The sequence below is a fragment of the Podarcis tiliguerta genome, assembly GCF_965153285.1.
Source record: "Podarcis tiliguerta genome assembly, chromosome: 3".
Classification (NCBI taxonomy): domain Eukaryota; kingdom Metazoa; phylum Chordata; class Lepidosauria; order Squamata; family Lacertidae; genus Podarcis; species Podarcis tiliguerta.
Window position 1 is genome coordinate 95,653,806 of NC_139536.1, and position 13,500 is coordinate 95,667,305.

The 13,500-nt window shown below is 41.8% G+C and overlaps 1 long non-coding RNA gene across 1 annotated transcript in view; it reads right to left on the reverse strand.

Moving 5' to 3' along the window:
* The window catches only part of LOC310673433, a 471,349-nt gene that overhangs the window by 175,582 nt on the left and 282,267 nt on the right, over positions 1-13,500 (reverse strand). The gene's annotated exons all lie outside the window — the stretch shown is intronic.

A 13,500-nucleotide genomic window follows, 5' to 3' on the forward strand; every position in this document is an offset into this window, starting at 1 on the left:
ACACCTCTACAATGCATGTCATTTTCATAATAAAATTGTTGCCCACAAACCTATAAGGGGAAACATACATCAATTTTAGTCTTTGCCCCATTCCAAATCAAAGCTGCCTAGCAAAAAAATCTCTACTTTAGCAGGTTTCTTACCCAGGGGTAACTCTTTCATGTATGCTGTTCTCATACAAAGTGTACATAAAACAATAGGGGGTGTTAATGGAATCCTTTTGTAACCATCCCCAAACTGCAGACATTCAGAAGACCACTGAAGTGATCCTTCTAAAATTTGGCAGTACTCATCCTGTCAAAGGGGGCTAGGTTGCCTGCACATTTCATCCATTTCTGTTAGAAAAATGCAACAGTTATGGATAGGTTCTTCTTCTGTCTGGAACTCAATAGCATTTGGGCCCTTTGCAACTCCCACCAGCCCTAGCAAGAATGGCCAATGGCCATGGGTCATGAGAGCAGTAGTTCAGCAAGATCTGGAGGGCCAAATGTTCCTGACACCTGATCTATATCCAGAAATAAGCAAACAGTAAGTTTGGGAGTTGTATTATATGGCCAGTAAGAGAGAGAGAGAGAGAGAGAGAGAGAGAGAGAGAGAGAGAGAGGTTAAAATGAAAAAAAAAAGCTACCTCTGATGATTTTCAAAAAGGAATTAGGGGAGTGGTCAGCAAAAAAGATGAGATACAGCCTGCTGGTTATGTGGAACACAAAAACCCCTTCCACTTCTTTTTCTTTCTTTCTTTTAAAGAAAAGTTTCAGTAAGAGAAACAGGATATAATGCAGCTGGGACAGAAAGAGAAATGGACTGAAAGTGCAAACAGACAAGATTAATCATAAATGTTCCATTGGCTTTTTGATATTAACAGCTGCCCTTGGCAAAGGTTTTCATTCAGCATCAACAGGACTAGCCTAGCCCCGATAAAAGTAGTACCTGGCTCAAAATACTTGTGAAAAACTCCCAAGGTTGTTTTTCTTATCATACTACCTTCAGGGAGTTTTAGTTCCACTTCCATCAGCACCAACCTCACTATCTCGTTCCCCTATTTCAACCTTTGCCCAGAGCACAAATGCACCTTTAGAAGTAAATGGACCAAGATTTCTAAGTAAGCTTTCAAGCCAATTCTATACATGTTCATTTGGAATGAAGTCCTGCCAAGGTCCTCTGAAGTTACTCCCACGGTGTGGCTAGTATTGCAGGCTTAGAAATTGTTTCATGGATTAGGCTACCTGTGCGACATCCCTCAGATTACATTCCCTCACATGAACACACAGCAGTAGAATTCTGTCCCTTCTGCTGTGCTGCAGATGCCCTTACATTTCTCAGTTGTTGTTGTTTAGTCGTTTAGTCGTGTCCGACTCTTCGTGACCCCATGGACCAGAGCACACCAGGCACTTCTTTCTTCCACTGCCTCCCGCAGTTTGGTCAGACTCATGTTTGTAGCTTCGAAGACACTATCCAACCATCTTGTCCTCTGTCGTCCCCTTCTCCTTGTGCCCTCCATCTTTCCCAACATCAGGGTCTTTTCCAGGGAGTCTTCTCTTCTCATGAGGTGGCCAAAGTATTGGAGCCTCAGCTTCAGGATCTGTCCTTCCAGTGAGCACTCAGGGCTGATTTCCTTCAGAATGGATAGGTTTGATCTTCTTGCAGTCCATGGGACTCTCAAGAGTCTCCTCCAGCACCATAATTCTAAAGTATCAATTCTTCGGCGATCAGCCTTCTTTATGGTCCAGCTCTCACTTCCATACATCACTACTGGGAAAACCATAGCTTTTACTATATGGACCTTTGTTGGCAAGGTGATGTCTCTACATTTCTCAGATATGGGCCAAAATTTTGCATGGTCAGGGCTCCATGGGATTGGTGAAACTAAGACCCCAACTGCACTCTATATTTGAAGCAGCATTATATAACTTTGAACAATCATGGTTTCCCCCCAAATACTCTTAATACATTGGAACTATATGTAATAAAAAAAATACTACAATAGCAGCAAATAAAAAGCAAAATTATTCACCAGAGGCAGGGAACTATTTATGATTAAGTGCCTTCCTAAAGAGTGGGGATTTCGATACCATATTAAACATTTGAAAAGATGGAGCCTGATGGATCTCCTGGAGATGGATTCTAGTTGAGGGGGTCGTCTTGAAATCTCCCACCCTCATTCCTGCAGAACAGGAAATTGAAGGCCCCATTTTGTCAAGTCCATTGGGGCTCAGATGGGAGTGTGCTTCTAGATGCATAGCCAGACCGCATATGAAAGCACACCTCATCACTCTTGCTGGAACTTGGTGTTTTAAGTATCGCTTATATTCCATGAATGAAACACTGTAGTATTCACTGCAGATATGCATATTTCAGCTCTTTTTGAACAGGGAGCCTATATTACTTACTTTTTTCACATTACTGACCTGGAAGGCCAGTATAATGGACTAAATTCATTTTGAAATATAGTGCATTAAAAGAAAAAGAAAAACTCTCCCCTTTCCTATTCCCCATTACCCTCCTGAAAGAAAATGAGCAGTATGAGTAAAAATGTGCGCCAACTTCAAGAGCTAAGTATGCCAAGTTGAAGCCTAGAGCACATTTTTACAACTGATTTATAAGTCCCTGAACTCTGCCTGGAAAAAGGACTTTGTGGTCTGCAATAACCTCTCTTTTTCTCTTCCCCCCTCCTCTGTCTGAATCACTTTGTATCTGATTTAGGCACTTATAATTTCCAGCTTGGGATTTGGCATACAAATTTTGCACTGCTTTGAAACCTTCTTTTCTCCAATGCATATTTCATGACTTTCTTATTCACTAAACCCCAAGCTCTCTTTGCACAAATTCCTGAAACCCAAACTCAGAACCTCTGCGGTATACTTATCAAACTGGAGACGGTGTCATTCTAAAAAAGCTGTCCCTGGCTTTAATGAGTGATCTAACAAAGAAAGGAAAGAAAGAGAGAAAACTTTTGAACATATTTTTTTTAAAAGAAAGGAGGTGACACCAAAATGTAGGGATAGGATGATGTAAGGCTTTTGTACAAATGATTACTGCTGTGCAGTAGTAGAGCAACTTCCCTTTGCTTAACTGCTACAGTGGCATTTACCCTCCTACTGTATAGAAATCATAGAGTGGGTGGATTTTCTGCAATTGCAGCTGTTTCCCAGGTCCAAATGAAACAATTTAGGCATTCTAAATCCCTCACATGATGAGGGATGAGCACACTGGTTCTGCCTTCATGTAGCTAGACCCCACCTCCAGTTTTAATTGTATAGGTTCCTCACATGGCGTAGAACTCTGGTTTTCCAGGGTGCAAAATTGTGCCAGGAGCCTAAACCAGGAGAGCAGATACCCCGCTTACGAAGCTATCCAGCTCACAGAGGGCAATGGGGATAGCAGCCCGAGGTTTGTGAGTTGCTGACTTCCGTCTTTCTCAAAAGACAATGGAGTGTGCCTCTTGGGGTGATGTCAAACCGCTGGAGAATCACAGTGCCCACTGTGGCTACAGAGACTAGTAACTCATAACTGCTGTCTCTCACATTGTTTTTGCTGTGTTAGCAGCACCAAAGTCACCTCTCCAAGGCAGTGTGTATGAAGGTTCTGGGCTGCCAGACAACAAGAACTCTCTTGGCCTCACATGTGGTCCAAAGGAAAGCAGAGCAATACATTTGACACCAGCTTGGCTGCATGAGTTGCTGGAAGGAGGCAGACTTAATGGGTTAGTGAAATGGACTGAAGTAGAAGTACAAACAGCACTGTAAAAGGAAATTTGGGATTGTTTTGCCCACCCAACGAATGCTGTGACATGGAATCTTTGGGCCCATCAGAACAAGTCATCAGAACAAGTCAGAGACTATGGAAGTTATAGTCCAGCAACATTTGAAGACCCACATTTTATCCACCCCTGAACTAAAGCTTACCAAACTGCAGCAGTGCCAATGCTGCTGTGGCCTTCATTTGGCCATCCAGATGTTGTTGGACTAAAGCTACCACAGTCTGCAACCATTGGCTATGCTGTCTTAGGGTGGTGGGAGTTGGGAGTCCGAAACAGCTGGAGGGCAATAGGTTCACTATCCCCCCGTAAGAGTTACATGAAGGCACATCTCTTCATGCATTCGAAGCAAGTGATTGACCAATAAAACCAGAATAAGACCAAAAGGATGAAGAATAAATTAATTTAAAATAGTTCAAAAACTGCAATGGGCTTGGGTGGAAAGAGGAATGTGCTACTTAGCAACAGGTATTTGGAAAACTAGCAACAACATATGCAGACATCTAATGTTGCATCTCCTTTTTAGGGAGATCTGTTGCTGGGTAAATCAAAATTGGTTTGATTGAGGACCATGCTGAGACACAAAGGATTGTGTAGGCATTATAGGCAAAAGCAACTCCGCATTTCTGGAAAGCTAGTTGTACATTTTAGCAATGCATTTGAGAGGTCTTGTGCAACTTGTCGTTTCAGTTGGTTCAATTAGGTGGAAGGGATATGTGCTTTCTTCACAAGGTGTTCAAATCACTGGAAGCGGGCAGAAGGATTTATTCTCTAACCTTAGGAAGAAGTGAGGGAGGTTTGAGATGGGTTGTCTCCCCACCCTCTGGCCAACATGCCCTGTGAAGAGGAAGAAATGTGTGAGGCCGGCCAGGCAGGCAGATGACCCACCAGGGTCTGATCTAGTCAGCTTGTTCCCTTCTCTCTCCCACTGCCCAATTTCGCACAGTATATCATTTGTTTTAATACTTTAAAACTGTGAACTGCCTTGGCAGTAAGGCAGTATAGAAACACAATGGTTGATGATGAGGAGGCAGGGAGCTGCAGTTGAACTTTGTGGATTTCATTAAAGCTCTCCCCCACCCCATAATTTGAACACTGCTTGGGAAAGTTGTCCTGGAGTTGGAAGCAAAATACATTCTCTACAGCTTTATTTTGACACACTTTTTCAAATCATTATGTAGAGCAGTAGTTGAATTCAGGTGAACTGGAAACACGGTTTCCACATGCTTTGAGATACAAATGAAAACAGACCCTCTCTGGTAGATCTTGCCCCCTCTTTTTCCTTTCCTTTCCTTTGGCAGTTTCACAAAATTACCACATAGCTTTGCAGCCTTCTCACCCCCGACCCCAGAACATCAAATGAGTAAGTGGACTTGGGAAATTGCCTTGCATCAGAGTCAAGAGAGTTACAGTCCTCTCTCTGTTCTCCTATACTAGTTGATGACTTCTGTTGTATGAGAATGGAAAGCCAGGAGTCGAGGCTCAGAGAACAAAACTGCGGTGGACAATGACACTCTGGCCTCTGCGCTCAATGTGGCACAGCAATTTCAACATCTTTTCCATCTCCCTGCTTCCAAAAGTCAAGAAAATCAGTTTCCCTTCCACAGCTAACAGCCCTCTAATAGCATCTCCCTGCACCATGTAGATAATAAGCTATATACAATTGCCACATTTCCTGCCCACTTATTGTTTCAATCAAGTAGCACAGGTTTAAGGTAAAATGTGTTGTGCTGATGCTACAGTGGCCTATTTGTTCCCTAGCCTCCGAAGGATGCATAACAATTCTGAAAGTTGGGGAGAAGTGTACTGTTCTATTTTTATTTATTTAAAACATTTCTGTGCCATCCTCTATCAGATCAGATTCTAGGGCAGTATACAGCAGAAAAGAGAACAAATTGTTTAAAAACTTAATGTCTGGATTACCTTGTGTTCAGAATCACAATAACATACCCTTCAACATTTCTCCAATGAAAATAGGGACACTCAGTGCTATTTTTCCTAAGAAAAGGGTGTCAGAACTCACTGTGAACACTGCCCTCATTCTCTTAGAATGACAATAACACGCACCTGAGAGGAGCCGGCATTGACTTCTGATGAATTCTGGCTGGGGAAAAAGCCCTGGGGACGTCCTATTTCATGCCCTCCAACTTTTTTTATGATATGGACATCCTACCATACCCTCCAACATTTCTTCAATGAAAAAAGGGACGTCGTAAGGAAAAGTGAGACATTCTGGGACCAAATCAGAAACTGGGATTGTTTCTGTCAATCTGGGACTGTGGCTGGAAGAAAGGGAATCTTGGAGGGTCTGCAATAAAAGACAGCAGATGCAAGTGATTCAGGAATGATACTGGTTAAAACACTGAGCCAATTTTTAAAAGGCCTAGGGGGCAACACATGGTGCCACAACAATGCCGTAGCGAATTGAGCAGAATGGAAGGCAGGAGGCAGCCAGGGTTGTGTGTGTGCAATTTTGGCCTCGCACAGAGCACCGCTGAAATTTGAAAGACCAAAGTCTGCCCCTGCTGTTGGCCTACTATGAAAGGACAACCAGGACTGACACAAAGATTTATGGGGTGGTTGCTGTCTGCTCAGGAGTAGCCTCACCAGTGAATAGGCAGGTTCCTTATTATGGACCATGCTACATGCCACATCTTAGTGGCAAAATGTGGTAGCTTTTTAAAAAGTGTGAACGCTTTCTCAAACTCAGATCTCCTAGATCCACATCTGCTTTTCTGTCAGCTGGACCGAACATCGTTTTCCTACTATGATTCTGGTGTGGAGATGCCTGCTGCACTTAATTTTAGAATAAATGGCTCCTAAAATCCATCTCATTGGAATGCAGTAAAAACTTTCTTCCCCTTGATGAAGGTTTTGATGTCGGGATGCATGGGATACATTAAATATAAATACATTCCATTTTTAAACATCAAGTTTGAGGACATTTTTATTTGGCTTTCTGATGTTACTGCTTTATTCTTCCTGCCCCACTTCCCAATATTTTGGGAGCCAAAAACAGGTAGTTAGTGGCTGACTTTGCACGTATGCGTGCCATGTCTATTGGTGAGAGGTCTGTTGGTGAGAAGTTGTGACGTTTGGATTTCTTCCAGAGTTGCACCACAGGGAGGAAGAGAATGTTGGGGGTATTGGTCATTCATTTTCAGAAAACTGTCTTCGTGAGTTTCTGCAAGTAAGATGAAACTCTGGCTGTGAAGCTGAATTGTTTACACAGGTTGACAAAAATAAGACAGTGAAGTCATGGACACGCACAGTGCGTTATGTGAGTGTGACTAAGAGAGAGTTTAGGTTTTGATCTGCTGAGAGCATGCAAGCAGATCTGCCGCTGTGGGGATCCACAGCATTCTCTGGAAATAGACACTGTTAAGCTTAATGACAAAGTAATCTGCCTAGAACAATCGTGTGTTGCTCATCAATCAAGACTCAGGGCCAATTTCCTCATGCTTCACTGTGGGACTGTATTTCAACTCTGCTTAATGCCTGGTCAGAAGTGTGTTGGGTGAATCTGTTTATAGCAACTTTCATGCCATAAACAGCCACAGAGAAGCTCATAAAAAGTGTTGTATAAACCAGGAACATTTGTTGTTGTTTAGTCGTTTAGTCATGTCCGACTCTTCGTGACCCCATGGACCAGAGCACGCCAGGCACTCCTGTCTTCCACTGCCTCCCGCAGTTTGGTCAAACTCATGCTGGTAGCTTTGACAACACTATCCAACCATCTCGTCCTCTGTCGTCCCCTTCTCCTTGTGCCCTTCATCTTTCCCAACATCAGGGTCTTTCCCAGGGAGTCTTCCCAGGGAGTCTTCTCTTCTCATGAGGTGGCCAAAGTATTGGAGCCTCAGCTTCATGATCTGTCCTTCCAGTGAGCACTCAGGGCTGATTTCCTTCAGAATGGATAGGTTTGATCTTCTTGCAGTCCATGGGACTCTCAAGAGTCTCCTCCAGTGCCATAATTCCAAAGCATCAATTCTTCGGTGATCAGTCTTCTTTATGGTCCAGCTCTCAATTCCATACATCTGAAGTGAGAGCAGGAAGTGAGAACTAGGAACATACCTGAACTAAAAATGCAGATGGGACTGGGAAATGCCTGTGATGCCAGAGTTTACCAAGGTTGTGAGGTGAACATTGGACTTCATTGGTTCTGGGTTGGATCATGAAGTTAAGGCCTCCTTCCATTTGTAGAACAGCCTGAAATCCAGTGAAGGCTCATGCTGGTGGAAAGATGGCAATATGATTTTGACAAATTCCACCTGCACTCCCCCACATCCAGGGATGGGGGAGAAAGTCGATTTAGTTCACATTTAAAAGTGACTGTTCCTTATTCGCACTTTCCAAAGCAATATGAAAACCGAAACTCACCCACCCTTTGAAATTCACAGTCCTCTGAATTTTGCAATGCAGTTCTCCAGCTGTGTAATGTGCATTAAAATTCTTATATTTGTGAAAACGACAAAAATGCATAGAGTAGGGGGAATTGTTTTGCCAAAATGTGTGCAACCAGAAATTCAGTGTTTATTTTTCAGGAGCATATTAAAAATAAATAAATCACAATTTGATGTGGAAATGTGGAGAACGGAACATAAGAGTGGAAAAATGAAAAGTTGAGAGAACCCCAAATTGACAAATTTGCCCATCACTATCCATGTCATATTCCCTGGAAAAGACCCTGATGTTGGGAAAGGTTGAGGGCACAACGAGAAGGGGACGACAGAGGACGAGATGGTTGGACAGTGTTCTTGAAGCTACGAACATGAGTTAGACCAAGCTGTGGGAAGCAGTGGAAGACAGGAGTGCCTGGAGTGCTCTGGTCAATGGGGTCACGAAGAGTTGGACACGACTAAACGACTAAACAACAATCCATGTCATCCTTTCAGGCTGTTCTTGGATAAATTTAAGATTATATAGCAATGATAACATCCCATTTTCCTCTAGTGGGAGCTGTCAGTGTTTGTAAAAAAAAAAGAGAAAGTGTTCTGACCTCCCTTTGTTGCCTCAGCCTGGTCCTCGGACCCTTGTCGGCATAAAAGAGTCCACAAGAAAAGTATCCTTGCAGAGTACTTTCTGCTTTTATTCTTAAAAGACTTTCTGCAAAAGTGATTGACCAACTGCACACAGATGAACACTACCAGCTTTCACCAACCAACCAACCAACCAACCCAACCCAAACTAACATTTTTCACTCTATATAGACAACCCAGTACAGGCCGCTGACTCATGTTGACCCAGCTTTTTTAAGCATTAAAGAAACAGCGGTCATTTTAGCTGTGACAGGAGCATCCTGTGAGCAGAGTTCTCCTCACTGGAAATCTGGATCCAAACCTGTATGTATGTGAAGCAGAAAATCTCCAGGAACTCCCTGGTCAAACCCTGGGTAGCACTCTTAAGTTAGCAAAGCTCAGAGAGGTAGCATTTGAAACCTCTGCTACCATCTCAAGACAACCTTCTAAATCTACAGGTGATTGAAAAGCACTTGCCCTGAAATTGCCAAGGTAAAATATGGCTTGCTATATTCCGGTAAGTGACGGCGTAAGAGAATGAGGCTGCTATAGAAACAAGAGGAATCTTATGTTCCAATAGTGTGACAATGGCTGAAGGTCAGGCGCAGACATTTGATGAAAAAGAGCCTGACAGGTAAGTTTCCTTTTAAGTATTAATGACAGAAAAGAGAAGTGGAAAGGATAGCTCACTGCAGATACCTTGCTGGCTAATCACTAAAGTCATTCAGAAGATGACTGGGAGGTAGGGCACATTCCTCAACCATCACGACTGCATATGCATGCAAACTCCCTGTTTTAGAAGATATACACTGTTGAGACTGACTGATAATAGAATATATGACTGCTGAACTGCATGTGTAAAAAGAAAAAGAAAAAGCACACAGAAGCTCAAAGAATACAGAAGTAGACTAGGCTCCCTTCCCTGCCCTGTTGAAAAAGGCTATTTCTACTGTGTGTGGTCTTATCAGTGTAGCCTTTGAGTCTTAAGTACTCTTAGAATAAAGCACAACTTGTCCTGGCCGTGCATAAGAATGAATTGCTCTTTGCCACTATGACATTCCAGACATCTGAGTTTACAATAATAAATATCTGCTAAGGCGGTTAGTCAACCCAACATTGTGAGGGAATATGTCTTTGGACTGGTTAGGAGAGCTGTGTGTCAATGGCTTCTCAGGAATTCTCTGATTTGCGGGCAGAGAAATTGTGGGAAGGGGGCACTAATTTGCCCAGGGAGAGGGGAAAAAACCTCCAAATCTCCATTTCATGGTAGTGGGACTTATTAGTAGTAGTAGCTGTAGCCCAGTTTTATTCTTCTATTCTCTTTTCTCTGCAGCTACATAGCGCAGTGATAGCGACTTTTTTGGCAACCTGGCAACCATTTTGCACACTCTGCAATGTTCCAGACACAACATTGCCCCAGGATGGCCCTGTGTAAATAATAATAATAATAATAATAATAATAATAATAATAATAATATGGCAGCCGACGCTAAAAATGGTGAAGAATATTTTGAGAGAATTTTGCAACGTATGCTTCTTTTTCTAGTGCAGGGTGTGAGGAAAAAGAAAAATCTTTGGATTCTCCATCACCACTAAAAGAAAGGTCTTCTGGGAAATTTTGACTCAAATCTAGTGTCTATTTATAAATTATGTAAAAGCTAGACACTGAGATATGCCTCTGTTTCTTGTGTTGTTGTTTTTTAGGGGGGAAATGGCCACAGGAAAGTTCAGAGTTTTCCAATATATCCATTTTTGCCTTTTATATGTATTTTTGAAAGAATCCATGTTTGAACATTAATTTCACCAATTTATGGATTTTAGGCATGCTTTTCCATTATATACATACATTTGTACAGATTCCTTGGATATAGAACTGTATCACAAAATTCAAGGAAGTCCAAATTCTGATGGTGTTGTGTTTTGGGGGCACATATGGGCCTGCAAAATGAAAAATTGGTAGATTCACCATAAAATGCAAATCCAATAAATTTCTCCCCTACTTGAAAGTAAGGCCTCACTCAATTTAGTAGGAGTAACAGAACAGTCATAACCATGTCTCCTTAGAAGAAAGTTCTGTTGAAATTAATGGGACTTACTTCCGGGTAAGTGAGGGTAGAAATGCAACCTTAGCATACTGGCTTCTTTGGAAATAACCCCACTGAATTCCATGGAGCTTACAACTGAGTGAAAATATAGTGAATTGCACTGTTATTAAGAGAATGCTGTGTAGGACTGCAGCCTTCACCTTCCAAGATATAGTCTTTAATTAGTGCCCCCCTCAGTCTTTGTGAGATGCTCTTTGAGCTACCGGATGAATACATTTTATTTCCTGCATATTTTAACATTTTTGCGCTATATAGTGTTGGATAATTTCTGGATTTTCCACAGTGTTTCAGCAACGAGTATGAGACTTGTGGCTGCCGTTGCGATTTCTCTGCTGTTCTTATGATACTTTTCATTGTAATTAATTATACGTTTTCAATTTCATTGTTAACAATGTTTGCTGCCCTGGGAACTCTAGTTGTTGAAGGATATACATTTATTAAACAAAACAGTAAATAAATAGCAGTGCTGTAGCTAACGTAATGTGATTTCATGGTAGCAACTGAATTAGGCTAAGGTTCTCTTGAACAAGATGGAATAATAATAACAACAACAACAACAACAACAACAACAACAACAACAACAACACAAATTTCCTAGATTACCTTGAGCAGGATTAAACATTGCCTATTTCTTCTTCTTCTTCTTCTTCTTCTTCTTCTTCTTCTTCTTCTTCTTCTTCTTTTTCTTCTTCTTCTTCTGGCTGTTAGGACTCATATTCTTATGCTGCCCACCTAACCACAATGTTTCTTCCTGACAGAAATCAAAGAAATGTACCTGACATTTGTCATGTGAAGGCGACAGTGGTTCTTCTCTCTGATGAGATGGAGAAGGTGTCAAGGTGACTCCTGGCTGCCCAGGGCACGGCAGGCAAATCTGCTTAGCTTCAACATCCATCTCCATGCCCCCCTAACAGGTATTTAGTATAAGGTAAGTGACTGAAGGGTGTGGGAGTCCATAGGCAAGCAAATGGAAAGAAGAAGCCCCATGGACAGGCATTTGCATGGCAGGCTCAAATAAATCCACCCTGACAGTGGAAATGCCTAGAGAATGTTTCAGCAGAGATATGCTAGCGGAGAGGCAGTGAGACCCAGAGGTTGCTTTTAAATCACTGCTCAGCGGCGGACAAAGTGTTGATCTGTGTGACTCAACTTTGCTCAGGTTGCATGGTAAATTCTAGCTGTGCGGTGAAGGAGTTGTCAGGCTGTGGCCTACCACAGTCAAATAGAATTTCATTGTGTAGTGAGGGCGGCGGTGGCGGGGGATCCCATCCTTTCACAGTTTGCTAAAAAAATGGAAGTGTTCCCATAATGCACTTAGTTTAGGCCAGGGGTGCCCAAACTTTTTTTTTCTGCCAAAAATGTTTTATTCATTTTATAAGACAAATAAACAGCACAAACAGGAAAACAAACAACAGAAACAGATTCTTGTCTTATCCTTATTTTTTCTAAACATTGTTAGGTGAGCTTCCGCAAGTCCCCCCATCTGATTTTCATTTTACCTCATCTTTAGCAGGTTACATATATCATAATTTCTAAACATTTTTTTAATCACACTTACTTTAACCATAAAAATCTTCACATTTTATCACTTGCAAATAATACTATTTTAAAATACACTGTCTTTTACTTCTAACCCTACAGCCTAAATCCACTTCCAAAGCTATTCTAAGATTTAAATATTAACATATTTTTTCAAATATTCCTTAAACTTCTTCCAATCTTCTTCCACCATTTCTTCTCTCTGGTCTCAAAGTCTCCTGGTCAGTTCGGCAAGTTCCATATAGTCCATCATCTTCATCTGCCATTCTTCTATATTTGGTAAATCTTGTTTCTTCCAGTTCTTCACTAACAGTATTCTTGCAGCTGTTGTGGCATACAGAAAAAAAAGTAACATCTTTTTTGGGGATTTCACCCCCCACTATACCAAGTAAAAAGACTTCTGGTTTTTTAATAAATGTGTTTTTCAACACTTTTTTCAGTTCATTATAAATCCTTTCCCGTAAGTCTTTTGCCTTGGGGCACGTCCACCACATGTGGTAAAAGGTTCCTTCTTTTCCCTCTGCATTTCCAGCATTTATTATCATGAGAATGATACATTTTTGCTAATTTCACTGGTGTTAAACACCATCTATACATCATTTTCATCAAATTTTATCTTAATACATTACAAGCTGTAAATTTAATTCTTTTTTTCCACAATTTCTCCCAATCCACCACCCAAACATTTTTCAAGCAGGGCCAGATTTGATGAAGTGAACATGTGTGGGGGCTGACCAAACTTGTTGAGCTTTTTTAAGGATTTTACCCCAAAGTTGCTGAGCTTTTTTAAAGGATTTTACTCCAGGACATATACTGCCACTGGGACCGGATTAAGTCGACCAGCGGGCTGGATTGGGCCCCTGAACCAAACTTTGGACATGCCTGATTTAGGCACTGCCCTAATGGGATGCCATCCTATGTGTTATGTATAAAATATTTAAAATTGGGACTGGAGGTTACTAAGTTTTTTTCCGCTAACTCGGGGTCTGTCGCACACATGGCTGGCTCACTGTTTAAAGCTTTTAAAGTGGAGCTCAGGGGAGCCCCAGAAAAGGTGCGTCCCTCCCCTCTACTCATGTTGAAA